The sequence below is a fragment of the Felis catus genome, chromosome B3, assembly GCF_018350175.1.
Source record: "Felis catus isolate Fca126 chromosome B3, F.catus_Fca126_mat1.0, whole genome shotgun sequence".
Lineage (NCBI taxonomy): Eukaryota > Metazoa > Chordata > Mammalia > Carnivora > Felidae > Felis > Felis catus.
Genome location: NC_058373.1, coordinates 23272328 through 23293060, shown reverse-complemented (window position 1 = coordinate 23293060; position 20733 = coordinate 23272328). Strand labels below are relative to the sequence as shown.

Sequence of the window (20733 nt, the reverse complement as noted above, 5' to 3'; positions counted from 1 at the left end):
TCTTTACATCTGGGTATCATTCCCTTATTTCTGTAGCCTTGAAATCTCTGTGCTTGCTACTGGCTGAATTATATCTTCCCCAAATTCATATTCTGGAAATCCCATCCCCCATACCTCAGAATGTGAATGTATTTGGAGATAAGGCCCTTAAATAGATGATTAAGTTAAAATGAGGTCATTAGGGTGGATCCTAACCCACTCCAGCTGGTATCCTTACAAGAAGAAAATAACTGAACACACAAAGAAATATCAGGGATGCTAACACTGAAAGAACACATGAGGATACACTGAGAAGGCAGTCATCTGCAAGCCAAAGGAGAGTCCACAGAAAAAACAAAAAAAAACAAAACAAAACAAAACAAAAACAAAAACAAAAACAAAAAAACCCAAAACTTCCAATACCTTGATATTGTATTTATAGTCTCTACAGCTGTGAGAAAATAAACTAGTTTTGTTTAAGACACCCAGTATGTGGTAATGTATTGTGGAAGTTCTAGCAAACTAATGCAATGCTCTAATAACTAACTCAGTCATTATATCATTTTAGAAACTGACTCCCTGACTAGATGATTTTGAAAACTGAGTTATTAAAGATGCATTTTCTGTCTGAGCTATAAACCCAAGTCTTCATACATAAATCTATGTATTTCATCTATATATTAATTCAATATCTAGATGTTTTCACCAGTGAGGTCAGAGAAAATATCCTAGTTCCAGGGGATATGTAATTGAATGGTAAAATAGAATAATTCGTCTCCAAAGGGCTTACAGTCTAATTCTTGTTTTCCAGGGGCTAACTATAAAAGTCATAAACATGATGATCACATCTATTACTAATAGGATAAATGGAAATAAGCTTTCAAGAAGCTTCCCTGTGACCTCACAGTGTAGTCAATAATCAGAAACCATCCCCATTTTATCTGTTTTTATTTTCATTAACTTTTGAATTTGTCTCATTACTCATCTATAACAAAAATCCCCACGTTCTGTTGCTGTTATGGTTGTTGTTTTTCACATAACTGCCATATATATACATTTTGTTTAGCTATTTGTTTGCTTTATATATTTTATTTATCTATTTGTTTATCCATTCATTTGTGAATGTATGTGTTTTGTAAATAGGTTGCAGAGCCCAGTGCAGAGCCCAATGGAAGGCTTGAAATCACGACCCTGAGATCAAGACCTGAGCTGAGATCAAAAGTTGGACCTCGAGCCTAATGGGTGACCCAGGCACCACAATCTGTTCATCTGTTGATAGACACTTTGGTTGCTCCCAACTTTAGGCTATTGTGAATAATTCTGCAATGAAAATGGGTGTACAAATATTTCTTCAAGACCTGCTTTCAAATTTTTTAGAAACATACCTAAAATGTAATTGTGGGATGATATGATAATTCTACTTTTAATTTTTTAAGGAACCACCATACTCTTTTTTGTAGTAGCTGTACCATTTTACATTTCCATCAACAGTGAACAATGATTCTAATTTTCCACGTCCTCACAAACACTTGTTTGTTTGTTTTTCTGTTTTGATGTCTATGTTTTTTTAGAAGCCATCCTAATGGGTGTAAGGGGGTATTTCATCATAGTTTTGATTTGCATTTCCCTAATGATTGTTGATACTGAGTAACTTTCCATGTATTCGCTGGTCATTTGCATATCATTTTTGGAGTAATATCTATTGAAAGTATTTACCCCCATTCCATAGATTGCCTTATCAGTCAATGGATTGTATCTTTGGATGCACAAAATTTGTTAATTTTAGTGTACTACAATGTATCTATATTTACTTTTGTTGCCTGTGCTTTTAATTTATATCTAAGAAATCACTGCCAAATTTAATGTCATCAAGCTGTCCCTATATGTGTTTTTTTTCCAAAGACATTTACAGTTTCTAGACCTTATATTTAGGTTTTTGACCCATTTTGAGTTTTTTATACTTTATACTTTTTCATATATTTTTTGCATCCAGTTTTTCCAATACCATTTGTTGAAAAGACTGTCCTTCACTCCTTGAATGATCACGGAACCTTTGTCAAAATAATTTGACCATGCATAAAAGAGTTTAATTTAGACCTCCCTATTCTGTTCCATTGTTCTATATGTCTGTCTGTATGCTAGTACAACACTATTTTAATTATTGTAGCTTTGCAATCACTTTTGAAATCAGGAGCTATGAAACCTTCAACTTTGTCCTTTTTCAGAATTTTTTTTACTATTTTTTCCTATTTTATTTTTTAATATTTATTTATTTTTACTATTTCATTTACTTATTACTTATTATTTCATTTACTATTATTATTTTACTATTATATTATTATTATTATTATTATTATTATTATTTTGTATTTACCATTTAATGGCGTCTTTTGAGACTCTATATGTATTTTGGGATGCATGATTCTTTTTGATACTGGTAAAAATCATCCTTTTTTCTAATCTCTAGTCAGGTTTCTCTAAGCCCACATCTTGGCCTATAAAAACTATAGACTCTCAGTATAAATGATTTTGTTCATCTTCCTACACATACATTAAAATTTTTAAAGATTATAAAAGTTTCTAACAGCTCAATCCCTAGGATGACTTTTGCTGCCAAAATAATTTACCATTTGTTCTAATCAACACCTGATGATAGACACCTGATCTTCTTATTAGACACAAAAAATACTTAAAATTTTGAGTTATTTTGAGTTATAAATAACTGACATATATATGTATCTCTTTCAACTCAGAGGTTTCTTTCTCAAGTACCTGAAAATAATTAATTTGAAATGAAATTAGGAAGGATAGGGCCTCTGTTGGGGTATAGAATCTTAACTTTAATAATTGTCAGCTAACAGACACAGCTGTCCTAATCACATTTATACTGACCAACTACATCATTTTTCACTTCCCAGACTCTACCAAGCCCCTGTTCACTTCTCTCTTTTTCCCTTATTCTTTCTTTAAAATGCCCAGTCTTCTCTGTACAAACAGATGTTAGACCATAATTTCTATTGCAGTAGTATACTATTGATTGAAATCTCTCCTTACCATGAAGTGGTGTCCAGCTTTGTTTAAATTTTACAATTTAAATACTACTACATTGTATTTGGGGAGGGGGGGTTGGTGCAAAGGAACACTTGGATCTCATATTTTACTTTAAAAATCTTGGCATTTCAGAAACACCATATGATAGGTTCTTTGATTTTGGAAGCTGACATTTGCTCTTATGGGCCATAGCTTGAGGCCATTCCCCATATAGAGGTTATTTTGAGAGTAGTATTGCCATCAGTCCAAAGAGGAGTTACCAAGGCAGTTTTTCAGCATAGTGTTCAAATAAAGTGCTGCTAGAGGACAGGAGAATCAAGTTAATAGCTTTAGAGTAATAACCTCAGAGGGAGGCAGACAAGACATTTTAAAATTCCAGATTTTTGCTACTTACGTGCTGTTGGAAGTGGGTTTTCATATTGAGAGTTAATATTTGTGGAATCTGGCTGCCTGTGCTGATTTCCCAATTCTGCCATTTTCTGTGTGGCTTAGTTAAGTTTCTTAACCTGGATGTGCCTCATATTTCTCATCTGTAAAATAGCAATGAGAGTCCTGATAAGACATTTTAAAATTGAAAGGTGATAATACATTTGGATATTAACACTGTGGTTAATATATAGTGGTATCTGTATTGTCAAACACAATTCTGAGAACTCTCCAAGAATGTTATCACTGTGGGGATGTTGGGTACGAATACTAGGTATTAAAACAGGTTCTATCTCCTGGAAGTAACTGCAAATCACACTTTGGCAGTCAATTTTCTATGTGAGAAGTCACAAACCAAATTCCCCATCTGTCCACATTCCCATTGACTCTACATCCAGAATCAAGCAGTAAGTTCTAGCCAATTTGGAGATTGGTAAAGGAGGTACGTCCTTTGTTCTTTTTTTTTAAAGCTTATTTATTTTGAAAGAGAGAGAGAGAGAAAGACAGAGACGATGGGAGGGGCAGAAAGAGAGAGAGAAACTCAAGCAGGCTCCGAGCTATCAGTGCAGAGCCTGACGAGGCATAAACTCATGAATTATGAGATCAAGACCTGAGTCAAAACTAAGAGTCAGACTCTTAACTGACTGAGCCACGCAGGAGCCCCAAGAAGGTACATCCTTTGTTCTTTTTTAAAAGCTTATTTATTTTGAAACAGAGAGGAAGAGAGAGAGAGAGAGAGAGAGAGAGAGAGAGAGAGAGAGAGAGAACAGGGGAGGGGTAGAAAGAGAGAGAGAAACTCAAGCAGGCTCCAAGCCACCAGTGCATAGGGTATGTGGCACTTGAAACTCATGAATCATGAGATCATGACCTGAGTCAAAACTAGGAGTGACTGAGCCACTCCTTAACTGACTCAGGTGCAGTTATTGAGCACAGTTACTTACTAGTTACAGTTATTAACGTACTTAACTCTCACATATCTCTAGGAGGTAATTGTTGTTATTGCCATAGAACATATAACAAAATCAGATATTGAACAACTGACTGGCAGTCTTTGATCTAATAAGTAGTAGAAACAGAAATGCCTCAGTCAATTCCCCATATTTCTGTTACCAGCTTTTTACAACTAGGCAAATTTTAGAATTATATAAAACTGAAAATAATACTTGGTATGTGGCACTACCTTCTGCCTATAGTGGCCTAGAACATTCCTCAGATGCAGAAGAGAAAAATATGACAAGACACTACATATTGGTTCACTCAATATCTAGCTTAGTACATTTTATCAAACCATTATCCACATCTAGCAATAAGAAGAGATGATAATCATGCCAGTTACCTTGCAGATAGGGTTGCTATGTGAATCATTATCCACTGAGATATGGGTCACAGAACTATGGGAACTGTGCAGGAAAAAAAAAAAAAGAAGCAAAGACACTAGGAAATGTCATTTGAACTTGGCTCTCAACCTTTTAATCCTCCTGACTACAAAAAGATAGAGGTCTTTACATGTCATTGTTACCTTTCAGCAAGCCCAATGGTGAAGAGTTACATATTAGAGACAAAGGAAATGATGTCTATTAGTAGGTTGAACCACTCATAGGGACCCTAATCTGCTTTTCTTGTGATTTCATATTCGAGGTCAATAAACTTACAATAATTTTATTAAATAATTCAATTAGAGTTTTTTATTTATAAGAGCAAAACATAACCATCATCAAAATACAGAGCAACCAGTAAGGTTTATCATTTCTATTTATTTCTTCCCAAATCCTCTAGTTTTCTTTAAACTTGGGAATTGTCTCTTTCCTTTGCTATATAAATGCTGTATTCTATGTAGTTTGCACTGAAACAGTGGATTGTTCTTCACATGCAGGAAAATTAAAGTTAATGGTGAAATAATCAAATGAGGTGAAGATGAGGCACAAATTTTTTAACGAGATTTGGCCTTTGAATTCTCTGTATAGAGTACTAATTTCCAGTATTGACATCTTGACTGCAGCCATACAATTTGGAGTAAAGATATCCATAAAAACATCATGATTTTGCTCTGTTTTGCTCATATCTTACAAACCTAGAATAAATGGTGCTCCCCACCCCAGAACAGTTTTTAGGCCATTAGATCAAGAATTTCATTTGCTTGCATAGCAAATATAGCTATTGAGTCTCAGAGATGCAACCTGTGAGGATGCTTCCTTCACAGGAGAATGTGTTCCTTTAAACACATTTGTGCTCTCCACATTTCAGGCCTCAAATAAATCTTAAGTCTGCTTGTTGGAGGCCTGAATTGTTTCTACCTCTTCATGCTTTTGTGTCTCTTGGTGGTTTGGGGTGAGGAAATATCTATTTTACCCAGTCAAGGAATCCCATCTGCACTCTCCAGGATACTCATCAGCCTATTCACAAACAAACTATGTCGCAGAGGTGTCAAAGATTCAAGTTGAAACAATGAACATCAATGAATCAGCTAAGTCATAGAAAGGTGGATAAATAATTGACTAAGTCAATACAATGATAATTTAAAAAGTCACAGTCACACATACTTTAATATTATGGTAATTGGTAAAATATTACAATTTCTTCTCTAAAAGACCATATTACAAAAGTATGTGCTACCTGTAACAGATGTGTATACACATATTTTGAGTGGCATTTAGTATCCTCTTACTAAAGAGTAAGAAAAGAATATATATCTATGTTATGGGCCATGTATATTTAAAAAAATCATGCAAACGTTAAAAAAATGATGTGGAAATAACTACAGGCTCCAACTAAGGTTTACAGCTTTTAGATAAGGAAAAAAGCAAACAATGTTACTAAATTCATACCTGCACAGCAAGTAAGTATCTGGTCTCCATATTCAGAGAGGGAATCTTAGTATTCTGTTTACACAAATGAATGCCTTTCTGAATCTTTCACAATTAGAACAAATTAAGTCATATAATAAAATATTCACAGCACGTTTCAAAGCATAAGACTCTGAGAAAAAATCTGGAAAACACTAAAACAGTGAAAATGTTACATCTATCTTCCTTAAAAAAATCAATTTAGTAAAGAGTAATGCTTCAAAACATTAAATAAAAATGATTTCAAAATTCTTTGAAAAATGATTATTCATGCATTTAAAAAGCAAGAAAGGCATACACAATACAAAATATATGAGTTTGTTTGTAGATGATGTCTATGTAATTTTTTTACGGTAAGAATTTATACGAATGTGTTAAAGACATTTACATGCCAAACAAAATGCAAGAACAAATATTACAAGGCAAGGCCTGAAGCAATAACGCACAGCAAGCGGTATGATTTCTGAACAAACGTTCTTTATACAAATTCTCCGACCGAATCCTGAGGGAAAAGCAAGGAGCAGCTAGCTTCGCCTGCATAGTCGACCCCGCGGCGAAGTACTCATATCAGCCTCGCCAGCTAGGGCCCTGCCCTTGTTGGGCGGGGTTCGGAGAAGGTCCACACCTACTAGGTCATCTGCGCTTGCTCAGTAGCCTCTCTGGGACTCCTCCCCTGGGGCTCCCGCCACAGCTGGCTGTTGCTGGAGCAAAGAGCGGAAAGTCCCTTAGGCTGCAGAAGGGTGGGGGGGGGGGGTGGGGGGGGGGCGCGAAGGCGGGGATAAAAGAGGCGTGCCGTTGAACAAAATTCACTGAGAATGCACTAAAAAATTAAAGCGGGAATGGTGTTGGGAGGTTGCCTAGGATTCACAATGGTTTTAGAGACATTGAAGTCCGTGGAAATACAGAATCTTCCATCGTTTCCTGTCTCGGGGAAAAAAAATCATCAGTGAAGCTCTTGGGGGATAGTTGGAGAAATTTTCATATGGAACAAAATCATGGCCTTAGGGAGCTATCCCCTTCCTTTTTGATAGAAGTGATCTAGGTATTGTGGTTACAGAAGAATATTCTTAATTTTGTCAAAATGCAGGCAGAAATGCCATGCCTTAAAATTGTCTACTTCACTTAGGTATACAATGAGCTTATTACAGAAATATGTTAACGATTTTGGATTGAGGTGGATAGGTGTTAATTTTACTATTCCTTTTGCTTTTCTAAAAGTATCAATTTTTATTATACATTTAAACATTTTAAATTCAAGAACGATGTGCCAAATTATATACAAAAATGATAAAGGTACTAGAACTGAAATTATAAGAGTACTAGAATGCCACAAATTGCAATAACAATCTAATGCTCTTAAATATCTTCCAAGTTTCTATAAAATCAAGTTATTTTGAAACAGCCTGTGCAGCTGCAGACCAGGTTTATTTTCAGCATTTTAAGATTGGTCTTGGCTTCCAGGATGTGGACGCCAGATGGCGCAGTGAGCTGGCAGCTCAGAATGTTTAAATCCAGGAATTCCATATACACTGGCAAAATGAGTGAGGGGAAAGGAGCTTGCCCTCAGGTGGGGTGTGGGGTAAAAGGAATGGAAATAGAAAGATGAACAGGATCACTCAAGGTCAATATGCAAGTCTGTGAAATCCCTTCCACCCTTGTTGTTTCCCAAACCCAGTACCCTCTTGGCAATGTACAGGATTCTGCTAAGTGGACAGGACCAATCCTCGCATGTTCTTTCTGAAGAGGTCCTTTAAATAGAGGTAAGAATGCCAGCATATTTCTTGTTGGAAGCAACACAAAAAAATATGAGAGTGCAGTGATATTGTTAAAATACTAAAAAGAAAAAAAATGTCAATCTTGTATTCTGTACAAAGCAAAAAAATCTTTCCAAAACAAAATAAAATAAAGACTTTTTAATGTGTATAAGCTGAAAGAATTCATCATTAATAGACCCTCATTACAGAAATTGTTAAATTTCAGGCAGACAGAACAAAACACCAGATGGAAATGTGAATCTACACCAAGTAATGAAGAGCACAGGAATTTGTAACTGTGTGAGTAAACATATATACTTTCTTATTAGTTAATAACAGCATATAATTTACAGTTTAGAAAAAATAATTATAATGTAGTATGGGGTTACTTGTGTAAAGGTAGAATTTATTACAACCTTTATTCATAAAAGTTGGAAAATGAGAAGTGGAACTATAGTATTTTTAGGCTTTATGCATTACATGGAGTGGTATAATATCACTGCAAGATAAAATCTTATAAGCTAAACCTGCATACAATAAATCCTAAATCAACAATACTAATAAAAAAGAATTATACATATAAAATAGCCAATAAAGAAGACAAAGTGGAGTCATTAGACATACAATATTATTGCAAATAAGGCAGAGAAATAAGAAAAAGGGATAAAGTAATATATGTGACAAATAGAAAAATGATACATTTTAACGTAACTATATTAATGATAATTTTAAATGTAAAGGGTCTAAATCCACAAACTCAAAGACACATTGTCAGATTGGACATAAACACAAGAGCCAACCATAAGTTGCCTGCAGAATATACTTTAAATATAAAGGTATAAATAGAGAGAAGGTAAAAGTATAGACAAATATATATCATTCCAACAAAAAACAAGATACCTTTAGGGGCAATATTAGTATCATTTAAAGTAAATGTTTTGTTTTGTTTAGTGTTTATTTATTTTTGACAGACAGAGAGAGAGAGCATGAGTGGGAGAGGGCAGAGAGAGAGAGACCCAGAATATGAAGCAGGCTCCAGGCTCTGAGCTGTCAGCCCAGAGCCTGACGCGGGGCTCAAACTCACAGACCACGAGATCATGACCTGAGCCAAAGTCAGACACTCAACCGACTGAGCCACCCAGGCACCCCTTAAAGTAAATGCTATACTAAAAGAATACTACCAGTATTAAAGAAGATTATTTCACAAATTATTTTTTTTCTTTTTAAATAGGCTCCATACACAATGTGGGACTTGAATTCATGATCCTGAGGTCATGTCGCATGATCTACTGACTGAGCTAGCCAGGCATTCCCAAGAGTTATTTTATCATAACAACTGGTCAGTTTATAAGACATAACAATCCTAATCCTTCATGCACAAAATAACAGATTTTCAAAATGTATGCCAACTAAAAAAAAATTTGATAGTGCCTCAAGAAGAAATATAGACAAATCCAAAACTATATTTGGAAATTCCAATCTGCCTCCCAATATTAGTAGAACATATAGAAAAAAGTACCAGGAAGGATATAGAATATTTAAACATTATCAACTAACTTTATCTTATTGACATATATATTTATATGCTTTACTAAAACAGCAGCAAAGCACACTCCTTTGACGTGAACATGGGACATTTACCATGATAGCACATATTCTGTGTCAAAAAGTCTAAATAAATTTCCAGGGATCGAGGCATACAAACTGTAACATTTATTCTGGATGAAATCTATCATAAAAGTTGATATAGCTCAAAACCAAAAGAAAGGAGTTTGCTCAACTTGAAAAAAAAATTTACAAAACTCAGCCTGGAAAAAACAAAACAAAACAAAAAACAGTATCAAATATAATGGTGAAGAGAGATGCATTATCTTTAAGATTGAGATGAGGTAAAGATATCCCACTCTAACTGCTTTTTCAGCAAAGTAATACATATTTTAGCTAATGAAATCAGGCAAAAAGATATAAAAGTCATAGAGGTAGGAAATAAAGATGTAAAAGTATTTTGCAGATGATATGATATCTACATAGACAGTCTTAAAACATCCACCAAGTAACTCCTAGAACTAATAAGTGAATTTAGCTAGTTTGCAAATAGGATGTCAACACAGTGAACAGAACATTGGGAATTCAAACTGAAAATGCAATACTATAAATAATAACCAAAAAAATCCACCTTAGGTATAAATCTAATACAACATATGTGGGATATTTATTATGAAAATTACAGAACACTAAGATATACCTTGTTCATATAATGAAAGACTCAACATAGCAAAGATGCCAATTCTTCCCAAATTGATCTATAGGTGTAAATAAATTCCAAGAGTTTTTGTGGACATCAGCAAGCATAATCTAAATTTTATGTGAAAAGGCAAAGTAACTAAAATAGATAAAATAATTTTGAAATAGAACAATAACAAAGGAGGAATCAGACCAACTGATTTTTTAGTTTTTGTTTAAATTCCAGTTAAAGAGTGCTTGGGTGGCTCAGTCAGTTAAGTGTCCAACTATTGACTTCAGCTTAGGTCATGATCTAATGGTTCATGAGTTTAAGCCCCATATCAGGCTTTGCGCTGACAGCATGGAGCCTGCTTGGGATTCTGTCTCCCTCTCTCTCTCTGTCCCTTCGCCACCCGTTCTCTCTCTCTCTCTCTCTCTCTCTCTCTCTCTCTCTCTGTCTCAAAATAAAAATAAACTTAAAAAGTAAATTCCAGTTAGTTAACATACAGTGTAATATTAGTTTCAGGTGTATAATATAGTGATCAACAGTTCCATACAACAGCTGGTGCTTATAACAAGTACACTCTTTAATCTCCACCACCTATTTAACTCATCCCCCCTCCCCTCTAGTAACCATCAATTTGTTCTCTATGGTTAAGAGTCTGTTTCTTGGTTTGCCTCTATTTTCCCTGTGCTCATTTATTTTATTTCTTAAATTCCACATATGAGTGAAATCATATGGCATTTGTCTTTCTCTGATTAACTTATTTTGCTTACTCTCTAGCTCCATCCATTTTGCTGCAAATGGCAAGATTTCAATCTTCTTATGGCTGAGGAATATTCTATCATATATGTATACCATTTCTTCTTAATCCATTCCTTAGTCCATGGACACTTTTTCTGTTTCCATAATTTAACTATTGTAGATAATGCTGCTATAAACATCGGGGTGTATGTATCCCTTTGAATTAGTATTTTTGTTTCTTTGAGTAAATACTTAGTAGTGCAATTGCTGGATAATAGGGTAGTTCCATTTTCAACTTTTTTTTTTAATTTTTTTTTCAACGTTTATTTATTTTTGGGACAGAGAGAGACAGAGCATGAACAGGGGAGGGGCAGAGAAGAGAGGGAGACACAGCATTGGAAACAGGCTCCAGGCTCTGAGCCATCAGCCCAGAGCCCGACCATTTTCAACTTTTTGAGGAACCTCCATACTGTTTTCCAGGGTGGCTGCACCACTTTGCATCCCCACCAATAGTTCAAGAGGGTTCCCCTTTCCCTACACTCTTGCAAACATTTGCTGTTTCCTGAGTTGTTGATTTTAGTCATTCTGACTGGTGTGAGGTGGTATCTCATCGTAGTTTTGCTTTATATTTCCCTGATAATGAGTGATGTTGAACATCTTTTCATGAGTCTGTCGGCAATCTGGATGTCTTCTTTGTAAAATGTCTATCCATGTCCTCTGCCCATTTTTTAACCAGATTATTCATTTTTGGGTGTTGAATTTGATAATTCTTTATGTATTTTGGATACTAACCCTTTATCAGATATATCATTTCCAAGTGTCTTCTCCATTCTGTAGGTTGCCTTTTAGTTTTTCTGTTTCCTTTGCTGTGCAGAAGCTTTTTTACCTTTATAGAAATCCCAATAGTTTGTTTTTGGTTTTGTTTCCCTTGATTCAGGAGACATATCTAGAAAGAAGTTGCTATGGCCGACGTCAAAGAGGTTATTGCCTGTTTTCTTCTCTAGGATTTTAATGGTTTCATGTCTCACATTTAGGTATTTAATGCATTTTTGAAATTCTTTTTCACACAATTTGATTTTCACTTAGTGTATAGGTGCTGTAATCAAGAGTCTGTGATACAGGTGAAAGAATAAAGACATATATCAATGGAACAGAATAGAATTTATAAATAGACTCAGGCAATAATAACCAAAACATTTTTTTAAACAAAACTTTTTCTGATAAGCTTACAAAAGAAATTCAGTGGGAGCGCCAGGGTGGCTAAGTAGGTTAAGTGTCCAAACTTGGCTCAGGTCATGTTCTTGGGGTTCATGAGTTCAAGCCCCGCATCAGGCTCTGTGCTGACTACTCAGGGCCTGGAGCCTGCTTTAGATTATGTGTCTCCCATTAACTATGCCCCTTCCTCTTTCAAAAATAAATAAATATTAAACAAAAGGAATTCAATGGAGATCTAATTTTAAAATATATGGTATTAGTTGTATATTCAACACACACATGCACACACACACACACACACACATATCCTCAAGTCACACCTCATGCTTTATGCAAAATGGATTCAATATCTAAGTTTAAAATGTAAAACTGTAAAATTCTCCAAAAAGGAGCCCATTTGTTGACTTTTCTTTAGAAGAAGAGAAATTAGATATGACACCAAAAGGACAATCTATAAAAGAAAAAATACATGAATTGGACTTCTTCAAAATTAGTAACTTTTACTCTGAAAGACATCGATAAGAGACTGAAAAGTCAAGGTGCAGAATGGGTGAAAACATTTACAATCATACATGTGGTAAAGGACTCACATCCAGAAAAAAACCCAAAGAACTCTCTACACCAAATAGTAAGAAAATTAAGAAATCTATCATCTATCTATCTGTCTATAACTAAATCATGGGAAAGTCATGAACTGACAGTATACCAAATATAAGATAAGCACATGAAAAATATTCAACATTCTTGGCTATTAGGGAAATTCAAATTAAAACCACGATAAGATACTACTAAAATTGATAAAATATATTTTTAAAACATGACAGTACCAACACAATACATAAAAATTAACCCAAAATAGATCTAAATGTGTGACCTGAAAACATAAAAATTCTGGAAGAAAAGAGACAGTAATTTCTTTGACATTAGCTGTAGCAATATTTTTCAAAATATGTCTCCTCAGGCAAGAGAAAAAAAACAAATATAACTTATTGGGACTACATAAAAATAAAAAGCTTTTGCACAGCAAAGGACTCTATCAACAAAGCAAAATGTAAACTACTGAATGGGATTGTATATTTGCATATAATATATGTGATAAGAGGTTAATTTCCAAAATTATAAATAACTTAAAAAATTCAACACCAAAATACCCCAAACAATCTAATTAAAAATGGGCAGAGTGATACAGAATTGTTGAATCACTGTATTGTACACCTGAAACTAAAATAAAACTTATTTTTAATTATACTTAAACACCAAATCTATGGGCAGAAGACCTGAGTAGACATTTTTCCAAAGAAGACAGAAAGATGGCCAACAGACACATCAGAAGATGCTTAATATCACTAATCATCAGAGAATTATCAGAGAAATTTAAATCATCAGAGAAATTTAAATAAAAAACACAATGAGATATTATCTTACAACTATCAGAATGGCTAGGATAAAAAATAAAAGAAACAACAACAAAAATGTTGGCAAGGATGTATAGTAAAAGGAACACTTGTGCACTATTGATGGGAATACAAATTGGTGCAGCCACTGTGGAAAACACTATGGAGGTTCCTCAAAAAATTAAAAACAAATACTATATGATGTATTAATTCCACCAGAGGGATTTATCCAAATAACTTTAAAAAAAATTTTTTTTAACATTTATTTATTTTTGAGACAGAGAGAGACAGAGCGTGAACAGGGGAGGGGCAGAGAGAGAGAGGGAGACACAGAACCTGAAACAGGCTTCAGGCTCTGAGCTGTCAGCACAGAGCCTGATGCGGGGTTTGAACTCACAGACCGTGAGATCATGACCTGAGCCGAATTTGGACGCTTAACCGACCGAGCCATCCAGGCGCCCCTCAAAGAACTTTTTAAAAAATGAATTCAAAAAACATATGTACCTCTAAGTTTACTGCAGCACTATTTACAATAGCCAAGGTGTGGAAACAACCTAAGTATCCATCAATAGACAAATGGATAATGATAGATTAGATACATATAATAGATATAGATATAAATATAGATGATATAGATATAGATGATATAGATATAGATGATATAGATATAAATATAGAAATAACGGAGTATTAATCAGCCAAAAAAAAGAATGAGATCTTGCCATTGTGACACATGGATGGACCTTAAGGGTATTATGCTAAGTGAAATAAGTCAGACAAAGACAAATACCATGTCATTTCACTCCTGTGGAATCTACAAAGCAAAATAAATAAATAAACAAACAAACAAAAAGCAGATTCTGACCCTAAATACAGAAAATAAACTGGTGTTTGCCAGAGGGAGGAGGTGGAGAATGAGCAAAATGGGTGAAGCTAGTGGGAGATACAAGCTTCCAGTTATAGAATCAGTAAGTCATGGGACTAAAAGACACAGCATAAGAAATACAGTCAATAATATTGTAATAGCATTGTGTGGTGACAGATGGTAGCTACACTTGTGGTGAGCATAGCATAATATATAGAGAAGTTGAATCACTATGTTGTACACCTGAAACTAATTAACATTGCGTGTGAAGTATACTCAGATAAAAAAATTAAAAATTAAAAAAATTATGGTATCAGGTGGTATTACGAATATATAATTTTACAGCTACTCTGGTAAACAGTTTCACTCTGGTAAACAGTACAAAAATGTACTTATCATGTTCTCCAGCAATGTTACTAATAGGAATATACCTTGTAGAAATGAAAACTTATGTTCGTACAAAACCATGTATATGAATGTTCATAGCAGCTTCCTCGTAATATCCAAAAGCAGGAAATAAACCAAATATTCTTCCAAAGATGAAGGGAAAAAACAACAAAAGTATACCCATACAATGGAATACTACTCAGAAATATAAAGGAATAAACTATTTATACATGTAAAACTTGGCTGAATTTCAAATCAATTGGCTGAGTGAAAAAAAAAATGTCAATCTCAAAAGGCTACTTTCCATAGGATTTAATTTATATACCATTATTGAAATTATAAAATTGTAGATATGGGGAAGAGATCAGAGGAGGAAAGAGATTAGTGTTGAGAAAGCGTGCAACTATCACAGAATAGTATATGAAAGTAATTTAGGGTGATGGAAAAGGTATACAGTCTGAATGTGATGACTGTTACACAAACCTATTCAGGTGATAAAATTTCATAGACTTATATACAAAAGAGTGCATATAAAAATGGGTGTAATCTAGGACGCCTGGCTGTCTCAGATAGTAGAGCATGTGACTCTTGATCTCACGGTTGTAAGTTCGAGCCCCATGTTTGGTGTGGAGATTACTTAAAAATAAAATCTTAGGGACGCCTGGGTGGCGCAGTCGGTTAAGCGTCCGACTTCAGCCAGGTCACGATCTCGCGGTCCCTGAGTTCGAGCCCCGCGTCAGGCTCTGGGCTGATGGCTCGGAGCCTGGAGCCTGTTTCCGATGCTGTGTCTCCCTCTCTCTCTGCCCCTCCCCCGTTCATGCTCTGTCTCTCTCTGTCCCAAAAATAAATAAACGTTGAAAAAAAATAAAAATAAAATCTTAAAAACATGTATGAAATAAAAAAATAATAATAATAAGTGAAATCCATATAAGTTGTGTAGTTTAGGTAATACCAAGGTCAATTCTTGGTTTTGATAATTGAACTATAACTATACAATGTTTTCATTGGTAGACCTGCATGAAGGGTACATGGAAACTCTGTTCTTATACTCTATCAAGTTATCATGCTTAAACATGGCTTACAGTTCTGTTTTGCTTATCAGGTTCCCAGCAAGAGCCAACATGTTCTGTGTGCTGTTTAATTCTCTAATACCTACTCTTATGTGAATTAAATATATACTTTGAACAAACTTTTCACTTTAAGTTTTCAATTGGCAACAGAACCTTTGATACCAAAGTTTACATCTTTAGTTTGGCAAAACAGAAGCTTCTTATTTTACTCTTGACAATTTTGCATACCAGTGAACATGACATTGGGAATTAACTAATTTTGTAGGCTGCCACTTCCCATTTATGAACATGTTTAAGGATTTTCCCATACAGGAACTATTGAGATGTGTCTGTTCACGCATGACCAAGGCCAAGTTAGAGATAAGGCAATACTTCAGTATAGTACCCCAAAAATGCATCATTATAAGAAGGGCGATGATGCAATAAGAAATAGAGAATAATAAGGCACAGGAACAATTTATGTAAAATTCTTGAAGATATCACTATTAAACATGTAAAATTGAGTTTGGTTAAACTTATTGTTTGGGCTAATATAGTTCTCTGGCAAAAAAGTGTGACCTTAAGTAATTAGCTCTCAGTCAGTATTGCTTCTCCAAATTGTTTTTCTTGAATGCTTATATATTTCTTGTTTTTATTTTTAAGGTATGTGATTTTATTTGATATATGATATTTTATTTTTAAGTGCATGTAGCTCTTAAGATAATGGCTAAATAATTGTTAAATTACATCTGTACTTCAAAAGTGACTCAAAGCCTTTTTCATGAAATATGTCATGCCACATGTAGTAATTTTTACAACTCTAATTCAACATAGATTCTTTCCACAAGAAAACATTAAGCCCTTGTGCTAAACCCACAACTCGACTGGCAGGTATGTAAGTGGAACAAGCATCTTTTACACTGGACACGTGATCCACATACATGCCATCTGAAGAGATGCAACAGTAATCCTTATTGCCTTCTTTATCTCTTTTTGCATAATTGTAATAATATGAAGGCCTAGATATTGAGGATGGTGGAAAAGAAAACTAGAAGGAGGCTGAGACTAAGGACATTCTTGAGTTTCTATAATAGTCTTTGTTTGCTTACAATGATTGGACTTTTTGATGTTATAAAAATAAATTCTGAGAGCACGTGGTGGGTCAATTGGTTGAGCAACTGACTCTTGATTTCACACGCTGAGTGTGGAGCCTGCTTGAGATTCTCTCTCTCCCTCTGCCCCTTTCCCCTGCTTGAACATTCTCTCTCTCTCTCTCTCTCTCTCTCTCTCTCTCTCTCTCTCTCTCCCTCTAGAATAGAATAGAATAGATTAAAATAAAATAAAATAAAATAAAATAAAATAAAATAAAATAATGTCTTCATTACATTTATAAGAAACTAAAGTAGGGTTTTTTCTTTAATACTAGAATTCTTAAAATATGGTCAGTTAGTTTGTATTACAACTGGGTAGCACTTACACCAAACTCCTACACAAAAGCCTTCTGGAAAGTCTCGTAGTGGTTCTCGTAGCACCTTGTGCTCTGCTTTCTCTTTGTTCTTTTCTGGTTTATTGTCACTTTTTGATCAGTTAACAAATCATGTCACTCCCAAACTTTATTGAAGCAGTTCAAAGGGTTTAGATAAAGGCAATAGGCAGTATTGAAATAGCTGTTAAAACAAAATAAAGAATTATATACTCTAATTTGTAATTAAGATGCAAAATATTTCTCATGTAACATATAGCATAACTCTACAGAAATATGCATATTATAATAGGAAATAATATAATTTGGATAGTGATTTGTCATTATGTAGTAAGATTGAAGAGATGCACACACTTTGGCCTAGCAGTTAAAAGTCTACAAATATATACAAACATACAAATATATCCACAAATACATCATATATAATTCCATATATAATTCCATACATAGTGGACCTGTAATGTAGATAAATGTAAAGGTTATGTGTACTCCAATACTGTTTCTTTCGACAAAAAAGCAAACAAATAAAATAAAACAAAAACAAACAAAAACCCAAAATAGAAACAAAGTAAATACTGTGTATACCTATCAAATAGTAATGGATGATTGGGTAAGCAACATATGGCAATGGAATACAATAAATACTTGAGATAAGTAACAAGTCTAGTGTTAACACATCCACAGTACATGACAATAGGACAATGGAATGTTTATGCTTATACAGTGGTGAGGATAATGGTGTAGAGAGAACAAAGGTGACAGTGTTCTGATTACATCACTTAATACTTATGTAACCTTTCACCAGTTACACTACCTACCTCATCGTTGGTGTCCTGAGCTGTGCAGTGGGTATAGTGGTAATATATACATGTACTTTTTATCTGAGTAATAACATTCTAACAAAATAAAAAAAAACACTAATAATAATGTGTGACAATACTATGACTCAGTATATGTAGCTGAAAATTATATTATATGGTCTCTATATAGTTGTACATGTGAAAACAGAGAGATACACATATATGTGTCTTACAAGCATAGTCTGAAAAAAGAGCCATCAAAGTATGGATATTGGTGGTTACAAACTGCAGGAGTCAGAAGGTAGATGACAGTCATTAATTATGTAACTTTTGTCTAGGTATAATTTGATGTTTTATCAACATAAATTTATTACTTCAAAAGTTAGAAAATTAATACAGCAAATTATATACTTCTAAATATTCTATGAAGGAAAATTATAGGGTATAAAAACAAGAGTTGAAAGTCAATACTGAATAACATATCAGGAATTTCATGTTTTTGGATTTTCCCTGCTTCTGTTTCTCCATTATATTTTAAATATTTTTCTAGAATAATTTTTGGAATGAAGAAGAAGACCAAATAAGTAAATTCCAAATAATTTATAATACATGGAAAACAGACCGAGACCCATTTTGTGTGATGTTCTACTAAAGAGGTTTCTACAACAAACACAGAAGACTGAGCTAGGGTATAGCACTGAGAAACAAAGGTGGGTAAACCTGAAACAAAATTCTGAGGTCCAGTAGTTCTAAGATGAAATAGTGGTTAAGAGGAGAGGGAGTTGTGTATTAGGGGAAGTTTAAAAAAAAAGTCCAACAGTTATTTTGAAATTAATTAATCAAACAATTTTAAGCTATTTTAAATCAAAATAAAATTGACCTTAAAAGATTAAAAGTTTTAAAGTGGAAGCAAAATTGCACACTGGCAACAATCACAGGATTTTTGAGGAACTGTGTTGAATCCTAGTTCTTGGAACCACTGGCGTGGATAAATAGGTCTGCAAAACACTAATCAGTACCCAGGTCTACAATGACCTTAAGTGCTGTTAGCTTTCCATTAAACAAAACAAAACATAAAAACCTCCACGTCAATCTAAATTAACCATTTGAAAAATGACCAATGGAGTTAATTTAAAGTAAATAAACAGAAAGCACTATTTAAAAAGGAATACTGTAAACAACTTTACGTGTTTTCATATAAATATACAAAGCGGATGATATTAAAAACACATTTTCACATTTTCAAAAAAAAAAGTCAACCTCTTTATAGGCTGAAAATCAAACATCAAAATCTAGGGAAACAAAGGGCTCAAAGCGAATCAGCCATGGGACAGCCAGCGACATCTAGCGCCAGTGTCTCCCAGGCGCAAATCACCGATAGGAAAATCCCAGTTTAGAGCCTTAAACCTGAACGGATCGGCAGAGGTCCAAGAGACGGAGGCCCACAGGGACAGATATTCTACACCTCGTCTCACCCACCAATACCGCTCAGACGCTCATGAGATTGGCGCTTTCAGGCTGCCGTCTTCTCTGCCAGTCATGTGACCTTCCCACAGTGCTTAGCCAGTGAGCGCGCTCGGCGGACCGGGAAGCTTTTCCTAGCGGCTCTCTTTCTAGGTTGAGGTGGTGGCAGCGGTCTCGGTACTGACGGGGTCACTGTCCGGAAACCTGAGGCTCACCTAGTGTTCACTCTGGGCTATTCATAAGTCAAGACGAACAAAACAAAACAAAACAGTTCCAGAAGTCTCCATAGTTCATTTCCACTTCCTTGCTGTTTTTCACCATAATGTATAAGTGTAAAGAGTGTAAACTTTTTTTTTTTAACATTGTTAAAAAATTTCAGATCGCTTTGTCAGAAACTACAGTTTAGAGATTCTGTAGCTGCATTCTTACAGCTGCATTTCTTACATTCTTCTGAAATGCTGAATTTGAAACGTTAAAAGGGCAAGTTACAGAGTAGCACCTGCTTTAAGATAAATGTTTAGGTAATGTGTCAGAATCAACAAAAGCATAGTAAGAAGCAAATGCTCCAAAATGGTAAAAAATAGCACTGTCCAACACCTTTCAAGGTATTATAGTACTTGTCTTTCACTGAATATATTTTGTGTTAAATGCATAACGACTTAATAAAAAGGAACTTTTAATTAAAATCCACAATGTAGAGGATGGATAATTAAAATATTCTGACATTATCCGCCATTCATTCATTAAATAAACCTAGATTCTCCATATTTTCCATAAATATACATAAATCCCAGATTAAATGATGTCATAAGAAAATTTTTTTTTTCAGAAGAGGAAACAAAATACATAAAAATAATGAACACTATATCTGCCCACCAAAAAAAAAAAACACTAAAATAAGCTAATAAGCCATGTTAGCTTGACTGGGGAACAAACAAATTGTTGCTAATATTCAGGTTTGAGAACTGTGTATTTGGTACTTACACATTTTAAGGTAAGGTATATATTGCTGTAGCCTTTTTTTGACACATCAATTCTATTTTCACTCAAGTATG

General features: G+C 34.4%; 1 long non-coding RNA gene across 3 annotated transcripts in view; it reads right to left on the bottom strand.

Annotated features, from left to right (window-relative positions):
- LOC109500553 overlaps nt 1-20733 on the bottom strand; it is a 141073-nt gene that overhangs the window by 21513 nt on the left and 98827 nt on the right. The window contains exons 1-2 of one of the 3 annotated variants that reach the window (XR_006598967.1): nt 17409-19768; nt 3425-3560 (exon numbers count right to left, since the gene is read on the bottom strand). This is a non-coding gene — a long non-coding RNA (uncharacterized LOC109500553). Of the gene's footprint in view, nt 1-3424; nt 3561-4792; nt 4859-17408; nt 19769-20733 lie in introns of those variants that run through there. The other 2 variants (XR_002742828.2, XR_006598968.1) reach the window with 2 other exon arrangements.